The sequence below is a fragment of the Marmota flaviventris genome, chromosome 3 (assembly GCF_047511675.1).
Source record: "Marmota flaviventris isolate mMarFla1 chromosome 3, mMarFla1.hap1, whole genome shotgun sequence".
Lineage (NCBI taxonomy): Eukaryota > Metazoa > Chordata > Mammalia > Rodentia > Sciuridae > Marmota > Marmota flaviventris.
This window is the reverse complement of record NC_092500.1, coordinates 82,782,673-82,795,848: the sequence shown is the minus strand read 5'-3', so window position 1 is coordinate 82,795,848 and position 13,176 is coordinate 82,782,673. Positions and strand designations below refer to the sequence as shown.

The window sequence follows — 13,176 nt, the reverse complement described above, 5'->3', positions numbered from 1 at the left end:
GTTTTTATTGTGTTTTATGATGTTCTGATTTATTCAGGACTTTATCATAATGGGATACTGAGTTTCATGAAAGGGCTCTTCTGCTTTTATTTAGATGATCATGTGATTTTTATACTTAATTCTATTTATGTGCTGTAATATGTTTATTGATTTGCCTATATTGAATCATCCTTGCATCCCTAGAATGAAACCAACCTAATCATGGTGTGTCTTTTTAATGAGTTGTTAAATTTAATTTGCAAGTATTTTGTTGAGGATTTTCATATCTATGTCCATCAGGGAATATAGTCTATAATTGTCTCTTTTTTTGTTGTGTCCTTATCATGTTTTGGAAGCAGGATAATATTGACTTTGTATAATGAGTTTGGAAGAGTTTCTTGACTGTTTCTGAGTGAGTTCTTCCTTAAAAATCTGGTAAAATTTGGTATTGAATCTATATATCTGGATTTTCTTGATTTGGAGACTTTTTATTACTGCTTTGATCCCATAACTTTTTATTGATCTATTTATGTTTTTATTTTTTTACATTCTTGGTTCAATTTCTTTTGGTTCCATTTTGGTTGGCCATGTGTTTCCAGAAATCTGTCTATTTCTTCTACATTTTCCACCTTTTTGGCATTTTTGTTTTTCAAAATATTTCCTAGTGATTCTTTGAATTTCAGTGGCATATGTTGTAGTATTTCTTTTTTTTCTTATTTTATTTGATTCTTCTTTCTCTTTATCTAAAGATTGGTTAGTTTCATTTATCATTTCAAACAATAAGTTCTTTGTGTCATTAATCCTTTTTTCTGTTCTTTCAAACTTTATTTCACTTCCAATCTTTGTTATTTTCTTCCCTCTACTGATTTTGGGTTTGATTTATTCTTGTTGTTTCAAGACTCTGAGATGCATCTGTAAATTATGTCAGTTTGTAGATTATCTTTTAAACTATTTTGAATATTCTGTGTTCTTCCTGTCTTATTCATCTTAGATGTTTGATGATTTACTATATTGATAATGTTTGATGTTTTCCTGTTTCTCATTTGCATGTCTATTTTTCTAGTGATATTTATATTCATTAATGTGTTCTTGTGATTATGTTAATCTTTCTTCCTCTTCTTGCTATAGGATTCCCTTAACTACTTTCTATAATACTGGTTTAGTAATTATGAAATCCTTATGTTTATGTTTATGTTGGAAGGTCTCTATTTCTTATTTTGATTCTGATGGGTAACCTTGCTGGTTACAGTAATCTTGGGTAGCAGGGCTTGCAGTACGTAATTCCATGCTGACCTAGCATTTGGATTTTTTGCTCATAAATCTGCTCTTATTCTAATGGGTTGGCTTTTAAATATGTTATGATGCTTCTCTCAGCTTTTAATATTCTTTCTTTATTCTGTACTTTGGGTGATTAGCTATAATATGTTGTAGAGAAGTTCTTTTCTGATCAGGTCTATTTATGGTTCTAAACGCATCTTTGTATTGGGATGTCTGTTTTCCCCAAGATATGTGATATTCTGCTATTTTTTATTTCACTGACTAGGTTTTTTCTGTGCCTTCAGCATAAAGCTCTTCTCCCTCCACTATGCCAGTTATTTAGATGCTTGCTCTTTTAATGGTGTTCTAGAGATCTTGCATATTCTCTTCATTTTATTTATTTGAATATTTATTTCTGTTGCTATCTGAAGGTACTGTTTTGTGAGAGGTGTCTTCAGGCTTTGATTTTTTTTTCTTATTCTAGTCTATTGTTGAGACTTTTAGCTGAGTTTTTATCTGAATTATTGAGTTTTCATTTTCAAGGTTTCTCTTTGGTTCTTTTTCAAAATCTCTAAGTGCTCATTCATATTTTACACTGCCTTTGTTAATTTATTCAGCTGTTAATTGTATTTCTTTGGATATCATGTTTTTTGTTGTTTTTTTTTTGTACTGAGGTTTGAACCCAGGGTGTATCTCCAGCCCTTTTTATTTTTATTCTGAGACAGGGTGTTGCTAAGTTGCTTAGGGCTTATCTTAAGTTATCAAGGCTGGCCTCAAACTTGTGATCTCCTGCCTCAGCCTCCCAAGTCACTGGATTACAGGTGATATTGAGTTTTTATAAAATTATCTTTTGAATTCTTTGGCATTTCATCCACTTTGATAATTTGGTATATGTTACTATAGAGTAATGTATTTTTGTAGGTATCTGTTATCAGTTTTTAAAATATTTATTGTGTACACTATTTTATTTTTTTTCCTGCTGGTCTTATATCAGAAACATTTTCTTTTTTTTTGTTACTTGCTTTTTAAACTTTGTTTAGCCACTTAAAGAAAATTTACTTATTGCCCAGTTTGCCTCAAATTCATTCTAAGTTGTAATATTTGTTTTCCTTTCCAATAAAAATATAGGCCCCCAATTTTTTATGTAGAAATTGATATTTCTACTATTATAGTGGAAAAAGTCAATTTATACCTCTTGTGATTATTGATAGATCAAGAGAAAATATCAAGTGTATAAAAGACTTCAATAATATAGTTCATGGACCCATGGAATTTAGTATATGTAGAATGAAAAAGATAAATCAGAGATTCAAAAGATAATAAGACTAGTGTTAATAAATATATGCCAACTATTTTAAAATAGCATCTGTAGAAAAATATTACTTAACAAAAACCGAGGGAGAAATTAAAAGTCTGAATCATCCTGTAATTATAAGAAATTGAATCTTCCCATTAAGCCCAGTTGATTTGCTAACCAAGTTTCTACCAGACTTTTAAGAAATAGATTATTCTCATATGATTCAATTTCTTTTAATAAATAGAAAAATATGAACACTTTCCCAGGTAGTTCTGAAAGCCCAGCATACCCTTTTTATCTAAACCAAATGAAGATTTTAAGAAATGAAAATTACAGATGTATTTCACTCTTTTTTTTAATTGGTTGTTCAAAACATTACAAAGCTCATGATATATCGTCTTTCATACATTTGACTCAAGTGGGTTATGAACTCCCATTTTTACCCCAAATACAAATTGCAGAATCACATCGGTTACACACTCACATTTTTACATAATGGCATATTAGTGACTGTTGTATTCTGCTACCTTTCCTATCCCCTACTATCCCCCCTCCCCTCCCCTGTATTTCACTCTTTTTTTTTTTTTTTATGTTTTTTTTTTTTTTTTTTTTTAATTTGAAAATCTTTCTTCCCACTACAAAAATGTATTTCACTCTTGAATGTGAATCTAAAGATATCAAACAAGATATTAGCAAAAAAATGAAACCTACACTTAAAAGAAAACAAACATCATTATCAAATTGGTTTATCCAAGTTATGGAGGGATGTTTAATACTAGATGATCCATTAAGGTAAATGATGACATTAACAGATTAAAAGAGAAAAACACCACATGATAATTTTAATAGCTTTTAAAAAACATTAAATAATCAGTGTAAATTCATGATAAGAATGCTTAGCAAATTAGAAAGAGAAAGTACTCTTTAATCAGTTAAGGAATATTTAGCCAATTACAACCAACTAATTGTCACTGACTGTCTTTTTATACAGGGAAATTTTGAAAGATTTCCTTTGAAATCAGGAATGATAAAGGCATTCTTCTTAGCACCTGTTCCAGTTATTATTGCTTGTAAATCATCCCAAATTTTGTGCATAAAACAACCATTTTATTATGCTTGTGTATTGTGAGGGTCAAGGACTCCAATAGTGCAGGATAAGACTTTTTATTGCTTTATTCTTTTTAGTGTCTCATCTGGGATTATTTGATCACTGGAGGTGATTTGATGGCTAGAGGCTGGAGTCATCTAGAATTATGTTCATTCATACATCTGGTGATTTGATGCTGGCTGTTGGCTGGGAATTCAACTAGGCAATCAGTTGGAAAACTTACACGTGGCATTTCCATGTGGTCTCTCTGTGTGGGCTGGTTTGATCTTTCTCCCATCATGGCATCTAGGTTCCAAAAGCAAAAGACGGAAGTACACTGCATTTTGGTAACCTAGCAAGGGAATGTTACAGGATGCTTCTTTTACTGTACTACTTACAAAAGTCATAACAGTCTATCTGGATTAGAGGAGGAGACAGAAAACCTACTGTTCAGTGGGAGAAGTATTGGTGTTTCATTCTTAGAAGAATGTATGGGATGGGTGATATTTTTGAGGTCATCTTTGGAAAATATAATCTGCTACATTACCTCATGTACTTAACATTGCATTGGAAGACATGACCAGTGTATGAAGACAAGAAAAAGGAATTTAAACAGTAAGAATTGTAAAGGGGTAAATAAAACTGTTGTTATCTGGATGCAAAATAATCACCTGCATATAAAATTTAAATAATATGATGATAAATTTTTAGAAATAATTTAAAAATAATTTTTACAATATTTGTTGATTGATTGTATATCCTCTTCTGAGAAGTATCTGTTCAGGTCCTTGGCCCATTTGTTGATTGGGTTATGAAAGAACATTTAAAACCAAGTGTTGAGAATGGTGGACTTTTATACATTGCTTCCGCAAGTAAAACTTGTGCAACCATTATCTTGTGAAAGTAAATATAGGTAAACTTTGTAACCCAGTGATTTTTCTTATTGGTGACAACCCAAGAGAAATTCTGTGTATGTACAGAATTAGTTATGTTGAAAAATATTTATAGCAATTATCTTCTTAATTACAGAAATCCTATAAACTATTTAAACATCTGTTGACAGGAAATCACTGAATAAACTGTGGTACACTATAGCAGTCAAAAGAACGAATAACATAACAAAAATTCTAGCAGCATAATATATGAAAAAATAATAATAACATTGACTAGAGTAACAAATTCAGGATAGAAAGTTGTTTGGGAAGAAGAAATGAACCTGATATTAGTAACAGAGTAATGTATATAAAGGATTTTATACTGCACTATCTTAGAAATTTTCTAGTAAACCTGTTTATTTTACATATGAGGATAATGGTTCAAAAAGGTTCAGGGTTTTAGCCAAAGTCATACCATTCAAATACAACTTCCTATATGATTGTAGGCTATGGAAATGCCAGATATGAAGATGACAACAACTAGGTTATAGAATTATTGAAAGAATTTTGGCTTCATCCATAAAGTTTTAAACATGGGAAATATTTAGAGGAATCACTTGGGGAGCAGAATGGAGAATGACCTGGAAACTGGAAACAGAACTGTTTTGGAGGTTGATGATTTAAATCAAATGAAAGTTAATGATGACATTAATTAGGGTGAGGGATATTGGGGACTGAGAAGAGTAGATGGATTCTAATGGTATTTAGGAGACAGGCTTTGACAATTGATTTTATGAATGGAGTGAGAAGAGGGAGGCAAAGATGAATCTAGATTGTTGTGTTGGCCAGCTATGTTATAGATGGTAGTACCAATTATTGGGATAAGGTATTTTGAGGAAGAGTAAACTTTAGTATGATAGGGAGATCTTGAGTTCATTGTAGTCTGTGTTGAATTTGAGGTTACTGTTAGATTGAAAACTATTTAATTGTCTCTTAGGTATATGGATCTAGAACTCAGGAATGAGTCAGATAGTTCAAGGAGTATCTGAAATGCATAGAAGTGCTAGGTTGGAGCTGTTGGGAACACCAGCGTTTAAAGGGCAGCTAGAAGAATATGTGAGAGATACTAGAAAAAAGTATTTGGAGAAATAGGAAAAGAGATAGAATATGGTTGTTTTGTGAATCACAGAATGAGAGTATTTTGAGAAGGAAAGTTTGGTCAGATGCTATTAGTGTTCAAATAAGACAAGGAATTGAAAGTGTCTTCTTGCATTTATGAAAAGGAAGTATTGGCTGCAGGCATGTGATTTTAGAATAGAATGGCTATGAAGCTGAACTGTTGAGTCAGCTGTGGTTAGAGGAGAGGTGGTTGAGGAAGGTTTTGCTTTTGCTTTTGTTTTGTTTTGTTTCATTTTTAAAGACGTGGAACCTGGAGCATGTTTCAGTATTGATGGGAAGGAGCCAAATAAGAGGGAGAAGTTGAGTATTTAGGAGGGAAATGAGAGAGCCAAGCCTTGGAGAGTACAGATGATGGAATTAGGGATTATTTTTTCTTTGTGAGCAAAATAAAGTGGGATAGCTGAGTACAGAAGTTTTGAAAGCAAAAAGTTAAGGGACTTTTTGAAATACCTTATGTTTTTTCCATTTATTAGGAGGTTTGGCCATTTTCTTTGATTGTTGGTTTTTTTTTTTTTAAATTGATTTTATTTTTTTAAAATTCACGACAGCGGAATATATTACAGTTCTTATTACACATATAGAGCACAATTTCTCATATCTTTGTATAAAGTATGTGATTGTTGGGAGTTTGAGGAGAGTTTACAATCTCTGAAATTGCTTCTTTGGAGAATGAAAGAAAGAACATTAACTAGAGACATGATGTGGTAGGCAGCACCATGAATTTAGATGGAGGTGAGAAACAGGGTTTGTTGAGTGATTTTTCTCTGATAGTTCTCAGCAGAAGACAAGTGATTGGATATTGGTAGTGGTTGTAGTGGGGGAACTGTTAACAGTAGCTTTACAGCTATTCTGGATACTGAATTGATTGAGAAATAGCAATAAGAATCGTATAGAAATTAGAATTGTGGCTCTGTTGTTAGATAGTTAATGTAAATGTGGCTTAGACCTAAGACTGAAATGTCCTTCACAAGTTCACTATTAAGTTAAATTTACACATCCAGTCACCAGCATTATTTTTTTCTTGGCCAACAGTAAAGAGGTAGAGAATTCTGTGGACTACTTCTTCAGTTTTCTTTCTTACTATTGAGAGGAGGCTTGTGTCCTCCTGTAAAATGTAAGAAGTGGAAGTGAGATTTATTATCCCTGATTTTCCTTAGGAGATGTGATTTTGCCCAATGGAAGTATAGTTCCTATAGTGAGAGTTTTAAGTCAATAGGCAATGGCCACATAAAAATGGTCTTTAGTCTCTATCTCTATCCATTACTGGCAAATGCCATAATTTGATTCTTGTTTAAAACCGAGTAATATTCCATTGGAGATACACACACACACACACACACACACACACACTCACTCACTCTGAATTTTCTTTATCCATTCGTCTATTGAAGGAGACCTAGGTTTGTTCCATGGTTTAGCTCTTGTGAATTGAGCTGCTATAAACATTGACATGGCTACATTACTGTAGTATACTGATTTTAAGTCTTTTGGGGATAAACCAAGGAGTGGGATAGCTGGGTCAAAAGGTGGTTCCATTCCAGGTTTTCTGAGGAATCTCCATACTGCTTTCCAGAGTGGTTGTACATTGTAGTCCCACCATCAATGTATGAGTGTACCTTTTCCCCCATATTTTTGCCAACATTTATTGTTGCCTGTATTCTTTTTTTATATATAATTTTTTATTAGTTACACATGACTGTACAATGATCTTGACATTTCATACATTTGAATCAAATGGGGTATAATTTCTCATTTTTCTGATTGAACAGGTTGCAGAATCGCATTGGTCATACAGTCACGTAATATACATACAGCAATAATAATGTCTATTTTATTCTGCTGTCCTTCCTATCTCCCCTTCCCCTCCCCTCCCCTCCCATCACTTCCCTCTACCCAATCTAATGTGACACACTTCTTTTTTTTTTCTCTCCTCACAAAGTCATACATGTATTCTGTATAACGATGAGGGTCTCCTTCCATCTTCCGTGCAATTCCCCTTCTCCCTCCTTTTCCCTCCTACCTCTCTTCCCTATTTAGTGGTAATCTTCTTCTCATGCTCTTCCTCCCTATCCCATTTTGAGTCACGCCGCTTATATCAGAGAAGATATTTGGCATTTGTTTTTTAGGGATTGGCTAACTTCACTTAGCATAATCTGCTCTTGCCATCCATTTCCCTGCAAATGCCATGATCTTGTTATTTTTTAGTGCTGAGTAATATTCCATTGTGTATAAATGCCACATTTTTTTTTTATCCATTCACCTATTTAAGGGCATCTAGGTTGGTTCCACAGTCTAGCTATTGTGAATTGTGCTGCTATAAACATTGATGTGGCTGTGTCCCTGTAGTATGCTCTTTTTAGGTCTTTTGGGTATAGTCCAAGAAGGGGAATAGCTGGGTCAAATGGTGGTTCCATTCCCATCTTTCCAAGGAATCTCCATACTGCTTTCCAAATTGGCTGCACTCATTTGCAGTCCCACCAGCAATGTATGAGTGTACCTTTTTCCCCGCATCCTCACCAGCACTTGTTGTTGTTTGTCTTCATAATGGCTGCAATTTTTACCCCTCACATATCAGATAGAGCTCTAATCTCTAGAGTATACAAAGAACTCAAAAAGTTAAACAACAAAAAAATAAATAACCCAATCAACAAATGTGCCAAGGAGCTGAACAGACACTTCTCAGAAGAGGATATACAATCAATCAACAAATACATGAAAAAATGCTCACCATCTCTAGCAATCAGAAAAATGCAAATTAAAACTACTCTAAGATACCATCTCATGCCAGTAAGAATGTTGCCTGTATTCTTAATGATTGCCACTCTGACAAGAGTGAGATGAAATATAGTGTAGTTTTGATTTGCATTTCGCTAATTGCTAGAGATGTTGAACACGTTTTCATATATTTGTTGATCAGTTGTATTTTTTCTTCTGTGAAGTGTCTGTTCAGTTCCTTAGCCCATATATTGATTGGGTTATTTGTGGATGCTAATTCACAATAAGGTGGGGGACACTAGAGAAGAATAGTGTTACCTTAGATTAGGTAGAGGGAAGGGAAGTGAAGGGAGGGGAGGGGAGGGGAGGAGATTTGCGGATAGAAAGCAGAGTAGAACAAAACAGAAATTATTACTTTATATATATATATATATATATATATATATATATATATATATATGTATATATATATATGTATATATACACGTATATATATATGATTGCATGACCAATGTGATTCTACAACATGTACACTCAGAAAAATGAGAAATTGTATCCTATCTATGTATGATATATCAAAGTGCATAAATGCATTCTACTGTCATGTAAAACTAATTAAATCAAATTTAAAAATTAAAATAATTAAATGGTGGGCTGGGTTTGTGGCTCAGTGGTGAAGCACTTGCCTGGCATGTGTGAGGAGGCACTGGGTTTGATCCTCAGCACTACATGAAAACAAATAAATTTGTTTAAAGTCTTTCTGTTGGGAATATATGACCCCAGACATTTGGTTAGTTCTGGAAAATTTGTGCAGAAAATTAAGATCATGAGTGCTTGCATTCTTTGAAAGGCGTGATATTTTCGTAGAATCAGTTAACCCTCAACCTGTGGAAAGACTGCCTTTAAAGAATTGGGGGAGGTAGGAGAATTAACCAGAGAGGATAGAAAGTGGATAAGAGTTTGGAAGGTAAGTGCTTTATAATTTTTATTTTTTGTTGTTATCTTGGGATGTGTAAATTTCCTGGTAAACACAAATTCTTGTTTGGCAGTGCAGATGAATATTATAAAAAGAAATATCTTAGTTATTAGAATTATTAGTGGATGAGATGTTTTCCTCTCTGATCAATTATGAATAGAATGTTTTTCAAGTAATGAATTTATACTTCAGTAATTTTTTTTGGACTTGTGATAATATTCTGCATTGGCAAAGTTTCACTTGTAGTATAATGTATATCAGTACTTCTTTTATTCACTGCATAGGAATTTCAAAATTAATCATTAGCCCCAATAATAACTAGATACTTGAAGAGAGTAGAATGAAGTAGAGTAATTTCTGTTAAGATCTAGACCTTCAGGCTCTTGCCTTAATATGGGTAGAACTGTTTTAGTGCTAGCAACTTGATCTTCTCCTGACCAAGCCCCAATGTGTTTTTATTGGAAAAATAAGAGGGAAAAAGGAAGTCATGTGGGAACTATTAACAACTCATTTGCTTCCATTCAGTCATTTATTCCAAAAGCATTAATTCAAAATATTCTTTGAGCCCCTGTAACTTACAATGTTGTAGGAACTGCTCAGTTCAAGGTGCAAAGAAGTTAAAAAAAAAAAAAAAAGTCCCCACACTGCTCCCAGATTTCTTATAGAAACCTAGGCAAATAGCTTCCTTGAACTGATAAGCCTCATGTTCAGATCTTCAATTAGTCTTTTCTATTATCTCAGTCTTAATGGCTATTCAATTTTAAATCAAGTGCACGTGTGTGTGCGCGCGGTTCCCTCTTTCTGCTTTATGTTTGCCATGGAGAGTCAGAAAATAACAACAAAAAATTGTCTCTTGCTTCTAGGAAACATGGCATGGAAAAGGATCAGATTGCAAAGTATTATTGTGATTCTTAGGATGGTGGTTAGTAAATAGTTTTCCAGATGGGATAGAGATTGGATAAATGCTAAGTGGACAGTGTTAACTGGAAGGACACTTTGGCATCCCAAGGTGAATAATATAGATGACTTCTTGACAGATATTATTTTTTGAAGTCAGTTTTCTAGGGGTCTTTTTCTCAGACCCCCCCCCCCCCTACTCATTTTAATTTGCTTTGTTTTGGAGCAGTTTTGTTGTCTAGAGATACATTTACAATTTGTATAAATACATGTAACAGGAAAATGTAATGGAGGGCAGCATTATAAAAATTCTAATTTATTCATTCACTAAATGTTATTTTAAAGCACTTATGTCTCCTTTTATAGTTAATTTCATAAAGCATACTGAGTTTTTTCCTAAGAATTTTGATGGAAATAATAGGTAGGTTGGCTTATAGTACTTAATTTCTTTCCTTATACCCATAGTTGAAATTTGTAAGTCTCTTTGTACCCTCCCTTCTTTTTCACATCCTCATTTTTTACCTTCTAGTGGCCATATATTTAACACGTATAGACAATTATTTTAGTCATCACCAGTGTATCTGTACACAATATGCTTATTATTGTTACCATTTTATTTTCCAACTTCAGACTCATTAGCTTTCTAATATTAAAGTTAGGACTTGAAGTTGTTTTTTTATTACATGCTCTACCCCATAGCACATATCCCATCTCCTTTTAGAGTTCACAAATGGTTATATTTTAATCTTGATGTAATTACTTATTCATTGTTTATATTATTTTGATTATATGAATACCATTCACAACTGGAAAATGTAGTGTATAATGTTTACTTTTCTTGTCCAACATATTGGTTTCTCTGTTTTCATTTGGTTAGTTTTTTTGTCACTAATCCAACCCTAAAATTTCCCCTCATTTTAAAAAATTGCATTAATGATGGTAAAACATATGACATAGTCTGTTAATTTCATTTGCTTGAATACATCCTGGAGGAGCTTCCTGATCTGCTTCAACCTAGACTGGTTGTTCTCTGATCCTGTGACATAGGTATCTTGGGAATTTAGGTTACCATCATCATTCTGGAAGAATTCCCTTTTCATTTCACATTTTACCATAGTTGGACCACATTTCCCAGTTCCACATAGTCTTTGTTTTTGTCTTATTCCTTGGGTTTTAATGCCATAACTTTTTTAAGAAAGTGGGAAATAAAAAATTGTTTCAAGACTATAGGTGGGGATATGACTTTATTTGTTCTTCAGTTATTTGTTGGTTTGGCTAATTATCGAATTCTATGTTATAAATCATTTTCCCTTTGAATTTTAAAAGCATTGCTCCATTGTTTTTCATTGATGCTGTTGTGAAGTCTGATGCCATTATTTCATTCATTCTCTCTATAAACCCTATTTTATATCTTGGGAAGCTTCTTGAATCTGATCTTTGTCTCTATTGTGTCTTGGTGTGGGTTTCTTCTGTTTTCTTGGGTACTTGATAGACCTATTAAATCTGTATATAATATCCTTTAATTTTAGAAAATTTTCTTGAATTATCTTGTGAATGATTTTTTACTTTTTGACAATTGTTAAACCTAGATATTCCGAAAATTTTGAATGTAAATTCTCATGCTGATAACAAAGTTTCCATGTCTTTTCCTGCCATGACACAAAAGAATGAATTACATGATCTCTTAGTTGTTTGGTCAGGCTTATGATTCTGTAACTTAGATGAAAGTCGTCTTTGGTGTTGGTACATTCTTAGAATATTTGTATTTTAGAGGCTAGCATGTTAAGTTGCAGAAATACTGTAAAATGTTTTGTAGGAATGCATTTTAGATAAAATAATATTTGAAATGTACTGGAGTGGCTAAATCTATAACAAGGCCACACTTGTAATATTTCCTTTTAAAAACTAATTTTAAATTTTTGTATTTTGTAAAATTGATTATTACAAATGAATGCTATTAATTTTCTTTCCTCTTACTCTTCAGAATGTTCAAGAAGAAACAAACTTGCAGGATTTGATGTTTACATTAGAGAAAGATTATTGCTTTAAAATAATTTTTACTTCTCTAGTACTATATTCTAAGAAACAGGGACACATTTTTTAAAATGAAATATATCAATATTGCTTTGAAAAAAATGAAGAGGAAATCTGTCATTTGCCTTTAGTATATAGAAGTTGCTGGGATATGGAAAAATGTCACGAGTTACTAGTATGTTCTTTTGTGAACTAAATCAGACTTAGGATGGTAGTTGATTCATTACCATAACCAAACAAACTGAAATGATTGTTTTGTATGGGTATTTGTTTTTGTTTTCAAATTTTCTGGCACTTACAAGTAATTTATTGGTATGTGATTTATGAAAACGCCTAAGAGAATTACTCTAAAAATACCATTCTTTTGAAACCATATTATTCGAGTATGGCATTTTTAGATGCTAAAAATATCTTTTAATTGTCTCTTGAGATTTGTGGGATACATGTGGCTAAGACAAGCTTGGTGTTTATAGTCTGACTAAGTCAATTCTCAGTATCCATATAATTCTTCTTTCATAATTTCTTCATGAAAAAAGTAATCATACAGATTCTGTTCACTTGCAACACAAAATTAATATAAATTCCATTTCAAACTAACCACCATCAAAAATTTCTGTAAGTCTGGTTTATATTTTGTAAGTGCTGTATGTGGATGCCTTGCTTAGCTTTAATTTTTGGAGAAATACATCTTTTAGAATTTTTCATCCAATTGTTAAATTGTGGTAATGGTGACAATATGCTATCATATTCTGGTTCTAAGAGTAATGCTCTTAGGTGTTTTCAAAAATCACATACCAATGCCATTTTAATGCCATTTTTCTTTTAAATCTGTGTACCTACTGAGTTTTTATGCAAACAAATTTGCTTTGCCTATTAAAAT

At 32.6% G+C, this 13,176-nt stretch overlaps 1 protein-coding gene across 2 annotated transcripts in view; it reads left to right on the top strand.

Moving 5' to 3' along the window:
- The window catches only part of Ccdc91 (coiled-coil domain containing 91), a 351,748-nt gene that overhangs the window by 65,956 nt on the left and 272,616 nt on the right, over positions 1 to 13,176 (top strand). The window lies entirely within an intron of this gene.